The sequence below is a fragment of the Bos indicus genome, chromosome 25 (genome assembly GCF_029378745.1).
Source record: "Bos indicus isolate NIAB-ARS_2022 breed Sahiwal x Tharparkar chromosome 25, NIAB-ARS_B.indTharparkar_mat_pri_1.0, whole genome shotgun sequence".
NCBI classification, from domain to species: Eukaryota; Metazoa; Chordata; class Mammalia; order Artiodactyla; family Bovidae; genus Bos; species Bos indicus.
In genome coordinates, this window is record NC_091784.1 from 35,415,120 (window position 1) to 35,425,125 (window position 10,006).

General features: G+C 52.0%; 1 protein-coding gene across 1 annotated transcript in view; it reads left to right on the forward strand.

Annotated features, from left to right (window-relative positions):
- The first annotated feature begins 2,901 nt into the window (after nucleotides 1–2,901).
- Nucleotides 2,902–10,006, forward strand: part of ZP3 (zona pellucida glycoprotein 3) — a 93,555-nt gene continuing 86,450 nt past the window's right edge. The window contains exon 1 of the mRNA XM_070780080.1: nucleotides 2,902–3,261. The gene's annotated coding sequence lies outside the window, so the exon portion shown is untranslated. The remainder of the gene's footprint in view (nucleotides 3,262–10,006) is intronic.

The following is a 10,006-nucleotide window of genomic DNA, read 5'->3' on the forward strand; positions in this document are numbered from 1 at the left end:
ACTTCAAGCTGCTGTTTACTGCTGCGAGTGCCCGAAATCATTATCTGCTGGCCTTACCCTGGACCCTCTGTCCCTCTACATTGCACCCAACCCCTACATGCACACAGAGGAACCTGGGACAACCCTGCAGCCAGGGCTTGGCCCCGGGTCCGGACTTGCTCAGCAGTGACTGAGTTACCTCTTAGGATCAAACCAGGGATAGAGGATCAGCATGGCTGTGGGCAGCTGGGCGAGCCTGGGCGGGCCTTAGTCGGACTGGCACTGGGCCCTGCTGCTCAGACCCTGATGTCATGGGGGCTAAGCCCTGCCTTCACGTCTGCTCTCCTAGAGAAGCAGCCCCTAGGAATGTGTGCTCCCCACCCCAAAGTGTGTACCACCTGTCCATCTACCACGTCCCTGGGTTCCAGCCCTGAAGAGCAAGAGCCCGGAGGCGGGAATGACGCCATCCATGGCAAGTTCCTCTTAGTCTCTGGGCAGTTTTGACTCTCCCCTCCCTCCTCCACCTGCCCAGGTGACTCTGACTTCATCGTATGCATCGAACTCTGCCTCCTGAAGATGAACTATATTCTCATAGGCCTCTCATGAGACACCTCTGCTGGGAGAGCTGGAAGCATGAAAAAATCTGACTCACTGGAAGAGTCGACTCATTGGAAAAAAAAAACTCTGAAGCTGGGAAAGACTGAAGGCAGGAGAAGGGGACCACAGAGGATGAGATGGTTGGATGGCATCACTGACTCAATGGACACGAGTCTGAGCAAGCTCCAGGAGGTGGTGAAGGACAGAGAAGCCTGGTGTGCTGTGTTCCATGGAGTCACAAAGAGTCAAACACAACTGAGCGACCGAACAACTTACGAGACAGCTCTGCTTGGAGAGCTGGAAGCATGAAAAATCCCAGGAACCCCAGGTTTGGCTAAGAAGGAACAACTCCAGATTAATAACAGAATCTCTGGATGGCCTTGGGTAGGAGCATGGAGGGCGGAAGAGCCTCACTGGCCAGTTGTCAGCACCTCCATCTCTTCTGAAGGGCAGACTGAGGGCAAGGGAAAGTCAAGTGTTCAGACAGGCCTCCCAACTCCCAACCCAGAGAGAAAAGGTCATGTCTGGGGACCTAGGGGAAAACTAACCTTCCCTAGGAGAGGTCCCTGCAGTTTCATATCCGCCCCACCCCGCTACCCTTCCTTCCAGCCTTGCACGCCAACCAGCCTGGAACACCTCCCTGCACAGCCTAAGTGGCAATGGTTGGGTCAAGATGCAGCCCTGGTGGTCCAGAGGCCGCGTCAGTGGAAGAAAATCTACCCTCACCCCCACCTCAGGGCTGAACTGGGCAGAGCCTGCCAGGAATAGGGCAGAGCCTGCTCGGTTTAAAGAACCGACAGAGGTTGCAGGAGCAGCTTTGCATTCAGGAAAATGCATTGAGCTGAGGCCAGGTCCGAGTCTGAGTCAGCTCTGTCCCTTTTGGAGGCATGGCCTGGGGTCCAGCCCTGGGCTGGGCTCAGTTTCTATTCTGAGGGGTCTGGGTGGCTCCTGAGGCCCCTCCTGTTTGGATTGTCGGTGTTGCCAGCTCTGTGCGAGCTGGGAATCAAGGGAGAATGGCCAAGGTTGGCGGCTACCGAGGATTCCCTAACAATGGTAGGAAGACCAAATTCCCAGGGGGGCCCAAGGGTATAAGGATGGCTTTCTAACTAGGCCAACCAGGACCTGGTACAAGGAAGGCCTTCAGTCTTGGCCCTGACCCCGGGGCAGGTCTAGACAACCACTTTCATTCCCCTTCATCAGATGGGTTCATGAAAGTCCTTTGGAAAGTCCTTTAGGGACGGCTGTGTTGAGGCTGGGAAGACAGCGGGGCAGGGGGATTGAGAACTTCAGCGGGTGAATGGATGACCAGAGTGGTCCCTGAGTCCCCTTCCCTAGCCCCCTCTGAGCCCCCATCCTCCTTGCCAGGTCTGTGTCCCTCTCTGATCCTCCACTCCCTCACTACAACCCCCTCCCAGCACCAAGCCCCTTCTTCCACACTGGAACTCCCTCCTTTCTGGGAGTTCTCGCACTTCTCTGAACCCCTACATCCATCACCAAGCTCTCCCGCTTTTGGAGCTTCCTCCCCCACCTCTCTGGGCCCTGGAGGCAGAGCTATCCTTGCACAATCCCCTTGGTGGCCCTGTTAAAGATCTCAAAAAACAAAAGAACAAAAACAAAACCCTTCTCTAGGTGTGACCAGCCTGAAAGGCTTGAACCCTGGAAGGGGTCTCAAAGGCCAGTCCCTTAGCTGGAGCCCCAAGGCTCTGGGTTGGGTGGGGCAGAACGGTTCTGGAAGAGTAACTGGCTCCCACCAAGCAGAGAGCAGGCCTCTAGGGTGTCAGGCTGTATTGACTCCAGAAGGGAAGTCTCAGCCCCACCTGTCAACAGGGTGGAGCAGGGCCAGGGTAGGCCCTGACGGCCCCTGCAGGATGCCCTGGGTTCGGCCTCCCCAGCCTCCCTCCTCTCCCCGCCCCAACCCCAGATAGGATGGTAAGTGACTGCCCCCTGGTGCTCTCCCAGAGATCCCCAGATACCTGACACCACCCACCCCAGACAGCCCTGGGGAATCTCTGCCCAGGCCCAGAGCAGAAATGGGGGCAGAAAACCCAAGTCTTGGAAAACACTGACATGCCCTAGCCCTGCACCCCCCATTCCTCTGGTCCTGTTCTCTGCTCTGGGCCTCAGTCGCTGAAGCAGCTCAGGCCTCCCTCCTGGAGCACCTAGCTCACTTCCTAGGTCAGCCTTTGCAGGGTCTGGGAGCCTACTCCACCTTCTGCTCCTTTGCCACATGGGTGTCGTGTTACGAATCACACCGGCCCAAGGCAGTGTGCTGGGCACCTGCTAGCTGCCAGTCACACCTTAGCTTATTAAACCCTCATAGCAACCCTGTGCCATTGAGAGGCAGCAGAGGATTACAGCCGCGCTTGTGGCCACTGGTCACACTGGGTTCAAATCCCCACCACGGCACTTACGAGCTGTGGGACCATGGGAAGTTACTAAATCCATTTCTTCCTCTGCAAAATGAAGTTGGTTATATGAATTAATACATGGGAAGTGAAAGTCGCTCAGTCGTGTCCCACTCTTTGAGACTCCATGGACAAAACAGTCCATGAAATTCTCCAGGCCAGAATACTAGAGTGGGTAGCCGTTCCCTTCTCCAGAGGATCTTCCCAGGAATCGAACCCAGGTTTCCCAAATTGCAGGCGGATTCTTTACTAGCTGAACCACAAGGGAAGCCAATACATGGTAAGTCTTTAGTTACTTATTTTTCGAGTAAGAAACACTCATGAAAATTATGGGAAGATAACTTTGATCTTATTAAGAATGGAGATCACCCTTATTACAAAGTGAAATCACTGGTGATCTTTGTAAGTCAAAGGTTGAGGGAGGAATTGCCTGGTCGTCCAGGGGTTTAAGACTCCGTGCTTCCACTGAAAGGGGCACAGGTTCTATCCCTGGTCTGGGAACTAAGATTCTGCTTGCTTGCTTGCATCTCAGCCAAAAGGAAAAAAAATAGTCGAAGGCAATATGAGGAAGCAGTAACTGTTCTTTCAGTTCTATTACAAAATGGAAGGAAATGGGACTTGAGCTTTAGAAAGTAATCTTCTTTAGAGAAGATTTCCATTCAAGACTAAAGACACTTAACGAGTTTAAATGATGTGAGGATGGATGGAGAGAAGCAATGGAGCAATTGATAATGAGATTTAATTTATAACCAGGAACATAAAGTTCCAAGAAAGAAAAGAACAGACTGTGAGGGAATTCTCAGGTGGTCCAGGAGTTAGAACTGGGCTTCCATTTCACAGATAGGGAAACTGACTTCTGAAGGACTAAGGAACTTGAGAAGTTATGCCTCACAACTAGAACAGGATGGGAGAATTCAAATCCTAAACTCCTAAGCTTTCTACCACTGAAATCCCTTCATCTGGAAAACGACACATGTTGCTGGGGACAGAAATCTCACCTTTCTAAATAGCCAGTAGCCACACTGAAGTTGGTCTTAAATTCCTCACTCCAGATTTGACACTGCCTCAGGCAACCCATCTCCCCTCCTAGCCTCAGATTACACAGCTCTAGGTTGGGAGATGAGAAGGGCGGAGATTGGGGTTGTCTGAGCTTCTTAACATTTCTGACATCCGCTTCTTGGGGGAAGAGCTCTGGCTGGCCACCGCTCAGAGCGGCCACCCCGGAAGTGTGGGGGAAAGAAGGGCGTTGAGCGGGAGGGCATTTTGCAAGCGGCAGGGAAGGCTAGAGACCTGGGCGGGGGCCTGGCCATGGAAGGCCTTGATGTCCAAGGCAGCAGAGTCTGGCCTCGGCGTCCTCTGGACCGTGGGGCCTGCGTGTGAGGTGATGGAACTCGGTGGCCAACCCCTTGAGTCCCGCCAACTGCTGGGAGGGTCAGGCAAGCAAGTGGTACAGAGAGACCCCCGGCTTTCTCTGCAATATGAAAATAACGGAGACCTCCAGGGGCTGGTTCCAGAACAAGATCCACGTAGGTTAGAAAGCATGGCGAACCCGCCCTGGACTTGACAGGCTGCGTCGTTGTTCCAGAAGGGAACTCTGAGGGTCAGGCATTGGGTCGCGGGCCCCGCGGGAGCCCAAACCCCGCCCTTCCAAGCCAGCTCCTTCGGCCGACCGATCGCGGCAACGGACAAGGCCCGCAGAGGTCGCTAACTCCCTATAAGGCGTTGTAATGCCCTACAGAGGCCTGGCCAGGTTACTCCGGGTGACAAAGGCCCGCGAGGAGGGCGGAGACCCGGGGAGGAGAGAGGGGAGAGTGAACGGAGGCGGGGTGCGTGTGGCTTAGGACGGCCCGGCGGTGGGAGGAGAGCCCGGGCGGAGCGCAGCGGTTGGGCTCGGGCAACCGCCAGGCTGATTCCGGAGCAGAGCCCTAGCGACAGGCCGACCATTGGACGAGCGGGGCAGGCTGGCTGTGATTGGCTCTCGCTGCTGCCCCCGATTGGAAGGCGGCCCCGTCTCCGCCCTTGCTCACATCCGGGGTGGTCTGGCCTGGCCTGGCCCCGTCGCCGATCCCAGGTTGTCGGGTTCCCCTTGACCTCCAGGGGCAGCGCCCCCGGAGACAAGGCTGACCGGCGCGCGGGCTCGTGCGGCTCACCCATGAGGAGTCGCCGGTGTCGACGCGCGCCTGTGGTGCCGGCGCATAACAGGCCCCGGGTACACGCAGGGGGCGACATCCTGCCCCCCGGGGCCTAGGTGTTTGAAGATAGGTGACCCGAGGGAAGCCCGAGGATGGTTCTCCCCGATGGGTTGGAGCTGGGGCGAGACGGGCCGAGCTCCACGGCCCTGCTGCCGTCTCGGGGTCTGGGCCCAGCCGGGGGCGCGCGAAGGCTTGCAGGAAGCCGAACCTGGCCGCACCCGGGTTTGGCTGCAGAGCCGGGCAGTGCCCGGCGGGGGGCAGCAGAGGATGGAGCCACAGAAGCAGGCCCCTAGGTGAGGCGGGGTCGGGCCCCGGATGGATGCTGAGCCCTCCTAACTCCAGGGCCCCGCAAACCAAGTAATGGGTCAGGAGCGGCCAGACCAGTCGCAAGTGCATTCTTGAGTGCTGAAGCCCTGAGGGATGGACCAAGGCCGTTTGTTTTCTTCCCTTGGTTGTTACGGCGCTGTCACCACTGGGCTAAATACATTGTAGATCCTTAACCTTTAGGATACTGGGGGGGGAGGGTGCTCCTTTTGCCTTTGCCCAGCAGTGTAATGAAGTGTGTGTCTGATTTTGAGGATCTGGACAGCACTTAGGGAAATTACAATGGAAAGGAATTCACCCACAGTGCTTGCAGTCAGCGACAAGCTGCTCCCCCTTTATACATGTTACCCAGCCATTTACTAAATCTATTTTGTGTATTCAATGAATGTAATCCCTAATTTAGGTCAAAAGAATATTTTTCACTTGGTCCACCCACTACCCTCTCCAACCTAGCATTCATCACTGAGGGACCACAACATTCCCCCCAAAGAATTTTTTTTTAAGCTGAGCAGGGAAAACCACCTATAAGCTGTTAACACCTCCATATTTTCAGAGGCAAGGACTTTTGGAAGGCAGTATACTTTCATATTTCACTTTCCCTTTTCACTTGCATGCATTGGAGAAGGAATTAGCAACCCACTCCAGTGTTCTTGCCTGGAGAATCCCAGGGATGGCGGAGCCTGGCGGGCTGCCATCTATGGGGTCGCACAGAGTTGGACACGACTGAAGCAACTTAGCGCCAGCAGCAGTATACTTTCATAAGGGAATCCAAAATGAGCTGTCAGTCGGGCTTTAAACAACTGAAGGGACCATCCAAACTCCCCATCTCAATTCTGGCTTCAGGAGGCTAAGAGCCAGTAAGCAGTAGGGTAACTTGTCCATCGTGGAGACTGCGTTAAAACAAGTCTAGATTCCTTCTCCCAGGTAGATCCAGTGTGAAGGCAGCCTGTCAGACGATTGCGGGTTCCTGACAACTCTGGGAATACGGTGGGCTGCACTATTTCACTACCTAGGCCAGGCATAGGGGCAGAACAGCTGCAGAGCACCAGGACTCACCAAACCTAGTAAATGGTTGCTGAGTCAACACAAGGGCTGAGTGGACACCCACCTTGTTTTTTTTTTCCATCCAAGGGAAGGAGATGGGTGTGAGGAGGCAAAACGCCTTAACCTAAAGGACTAGTCAGAAAACAAGAGTTCCCCTGTGTAACGGGCAGGTAACTTTGTCCTTGTGGACTCGGGTCACACAGACCCTGGTGCAGACTGCTGCTTAAGAACACCTGATTCTGAAGGATGAGCCTTGGGCCTGCCATCATTCAATTCAAATTCAATTCCGTCTGAACCAATGAGAAGGCTAGATGGAGGGACAAAGAAAAACCTTTATGCAAGACCAAAAAAAAGTGCCCCAACAGAGATGGGAACAAATTAAATGACAAAGGAGGAAACAAATGGACAAACCCAGAATCTGGCACTTTCTGTAAGACCACCAAGTGGCCTAGTCTCTGGAAAAGTCAGTGTTACACAAGTAGTGGAAGGAGTAGAGGGTTTACAGAAACCTAATAATGAATTCCAATTGATCCATTAGATCAGAGGAGGGTGGTTATAAAGTGCTATCAGAGGCATCCTGGGTACGCTTTGGGGAGACTGGAATATGGGCTGATATCAGGAAATTACTGTAATTTCCTTAGGTGTGATGACAATGGGATCGTCCTAAGAGAATATGCTTTTTAGGAGAAATATGAACGTAGGGAGTGAAATGGCATTACTTTCAAGGTTCCACAAGACAAATATCAAGCAAATGTCGCAAAGCAGTAGATATTTAGTTATCACTGCACCATTCTTTTCAATTTTTGTGTTTGAAATATTTCAAAATAAAAGGCTGGGGGCAAAGTCCCCTGATACCACCTAGCTATCCTTTGAACAGGGTTAAATCGAACACAAGAGGCAGTAACCGGGACTACCAGTTCCAAAACATTCGCATTTAAAAACCACAAGGCAGGGAATTCTCCAGTGGGCCAGCGGCTAGGACTCTGCACTTTTACTGTCAAAGTCCCAGGCTCAACCTTTGGTCAGGGAACTAAGATCCCCAAAGTTACACAGTACAGCCAAAAAAAGACAATCACAAGGCAGAACCTTGTTATGACCCACAGGTCACTCAAAGCTCAAAAGCAGCAAAAATCCTCCCACCTCAAACTGATTCCAACTGAGCCAGATTAGGGACAGTGGTTCACTACCTGTGGGAAGGGAAATGGGTGGCTGGGAAACAGTCAGGAGAGACTTAAGTGTTACCTGATGTTGCCAAACAACTGACCAGATAGGAAATTTTAAGTTTCATGGGCAACATACTGTTTCTTTGCACTTTTTTTATCCCCCTTTACAGCCCTTTACAAATATAAAGCTAGGTATGGGTTAAGTATGCAGATTAAATACCAAAAATCCTATGGGCTGGTACTAGGGACTCAGTCGGTGTGACCCAACCACTCTCGCCACAATTCTTCACTGACCACAGGTATCTGGTTAATCAGAGGTAGGGTTTGTGGCCATTCAGATCCAACCACAGCTACCCATACCAGAACTGGAAGGTTCAAACCAGCAGCTAATTACTAAGTTGGTACACCACATTTTATTGCTGATTAGGCTGGAGACCACTAGGATCCGTCAGCTGTTAGAAATCAAGAACAGTGTTACCCCGGGTAGTGTTCAGAAGGCCGATTCTCCAAGTTTGCTTTGAGAACTGTGCCCAGTTGGGAGCTGCCGTTCTTGGCCACTCAGGTCAACGAGTATGAGTCAACACACATACGTTCCGCTGACCAGCACAGAGGCCAAAGTGTGAGGTCATTACATATAAATAGAGCAGAGGAAGACTACACTCCCTCCATCAGGCAACTTATTTGCTAACTAAAAGGCTCCTTGCCACCAAGTCCCAACTGATGTCCCCCCCACTCCACCTGCAAAGCTCTATTGAAAGCAGGAATGGAAAGCCCTGCTCTGGAGGCCTGAAGCCAAGTAGATCATTGACTCCTTTACAATTACCCTCCTGCCCATCACCTTTACTGAATTCCTTCTATCAGTTTTCTAAGTTCTAGAATGCACTGAGGAAGAGGGCCTCTACCACTGGTGCCTAACCCATGGTATCATTCAACTCCTGCATTAGGAGAGCTTTCTTAACCTCAGCTCTTCGGGGCCGTTCTTTCCAAACTACTCATCACTGTGATGAAGGGTCATCCCCTCCTTCTGCCAATACTTCACATATGAAATCCATCAAGGGAGACGAATGCAGGACCAGCTATGAAGAGTCCAGATGACTTGTAAGAGATCTGCGAAACTGTCAAATAAGGCTACTCTTCTATTTTTTGTTTTGGAAAGCAATTACTTTTCATGAAACTGTTACATATCATAACATGTAATAGGTTTCTATTAAACAAATGAGTATTTTCAGCTTCGGGTTTCTGACATAAACTAGCCTCGAAACTTACACTTTGCGTAAGAGTGATGTAAAGGGGTCCTGAGATGAAGTTTAAGAAACACCTGCATTAAAGAACTCTTAAAACTGGGTAGAAATGCAGCAGTAGACAGCATTTCATCTCAAGAGAAGTTTTGTCTGTGAAAAATCCTCTCAGCAAATTCCAGGCATTCACAATGGGCATGCCTGTGTGCTAAGTAGCTTCAGTCGTGTCCAACTCTTTGGGACCCAATGGACTGTAGCCCGCCAGGCTCCTCTGTCCATGGGCTTCTCCAGGCAAGAAATCAGGAGTGGGTTGCCGTGCCCTCCCCCAGAGGATCTTCCCAATCCAGGGATCAAACCTGTATCTCTTAAGTCTCCTGCACTGGCAGGCAGGTTCTTTAGCACTAGCGCCACTTGGTAAGCCCCTTCACTATGGGATGCTGTTACACCAAAGGAACAAGGGTGGATTTGTTCATTCTGGGTTTTCCATAGCATCTTATGGAAAACCCTGAATGAACTTGGTTGCCAGTTAACTCAATACCCTTCTTTCTGAAGAACCTTGGTGAGCCTGTTCTCATCTTGCCTGTATTTCTATTCCCCTGTTGGCAAGACATGTCTGTCTCTACCCTAGTGACTCCCCCAGTCCTGAGGTCTTGCTTGGTCAGTGCGTGCCGGGTGCTCAGTTTCATCTCCCAGTTGAGCAGCACATGGGTCATGTGAGCTGTGGGCCCTTAGGCACAAAGGTCACTTCTGTGTCCACAGCTCTATTTGCAGTAGCACTCTCAGGGCGGTCCTGAGGGACAATGAGCCAAATCAGGTGAATTCCGTTAACACGACAGGAACCTAGTCACACAGCGTGGCTCGTAAAACGTGAATTAAAATTTCTCAAAAAATTGAAAAGCTGTCTTCTTCCACTGCCATGAACCAATGCAGCCCCCTCCCTGCCTTGCTAGAGCATATCCACACTGGCGGGGGTGGGAAGCCTTTGCCCTGGTGTTTCCTCCTGTAAACAGGAGGGCAGAACACCCCACATGTCTGGGGGTACAACTCAAGCCTTGAGCTTGTCC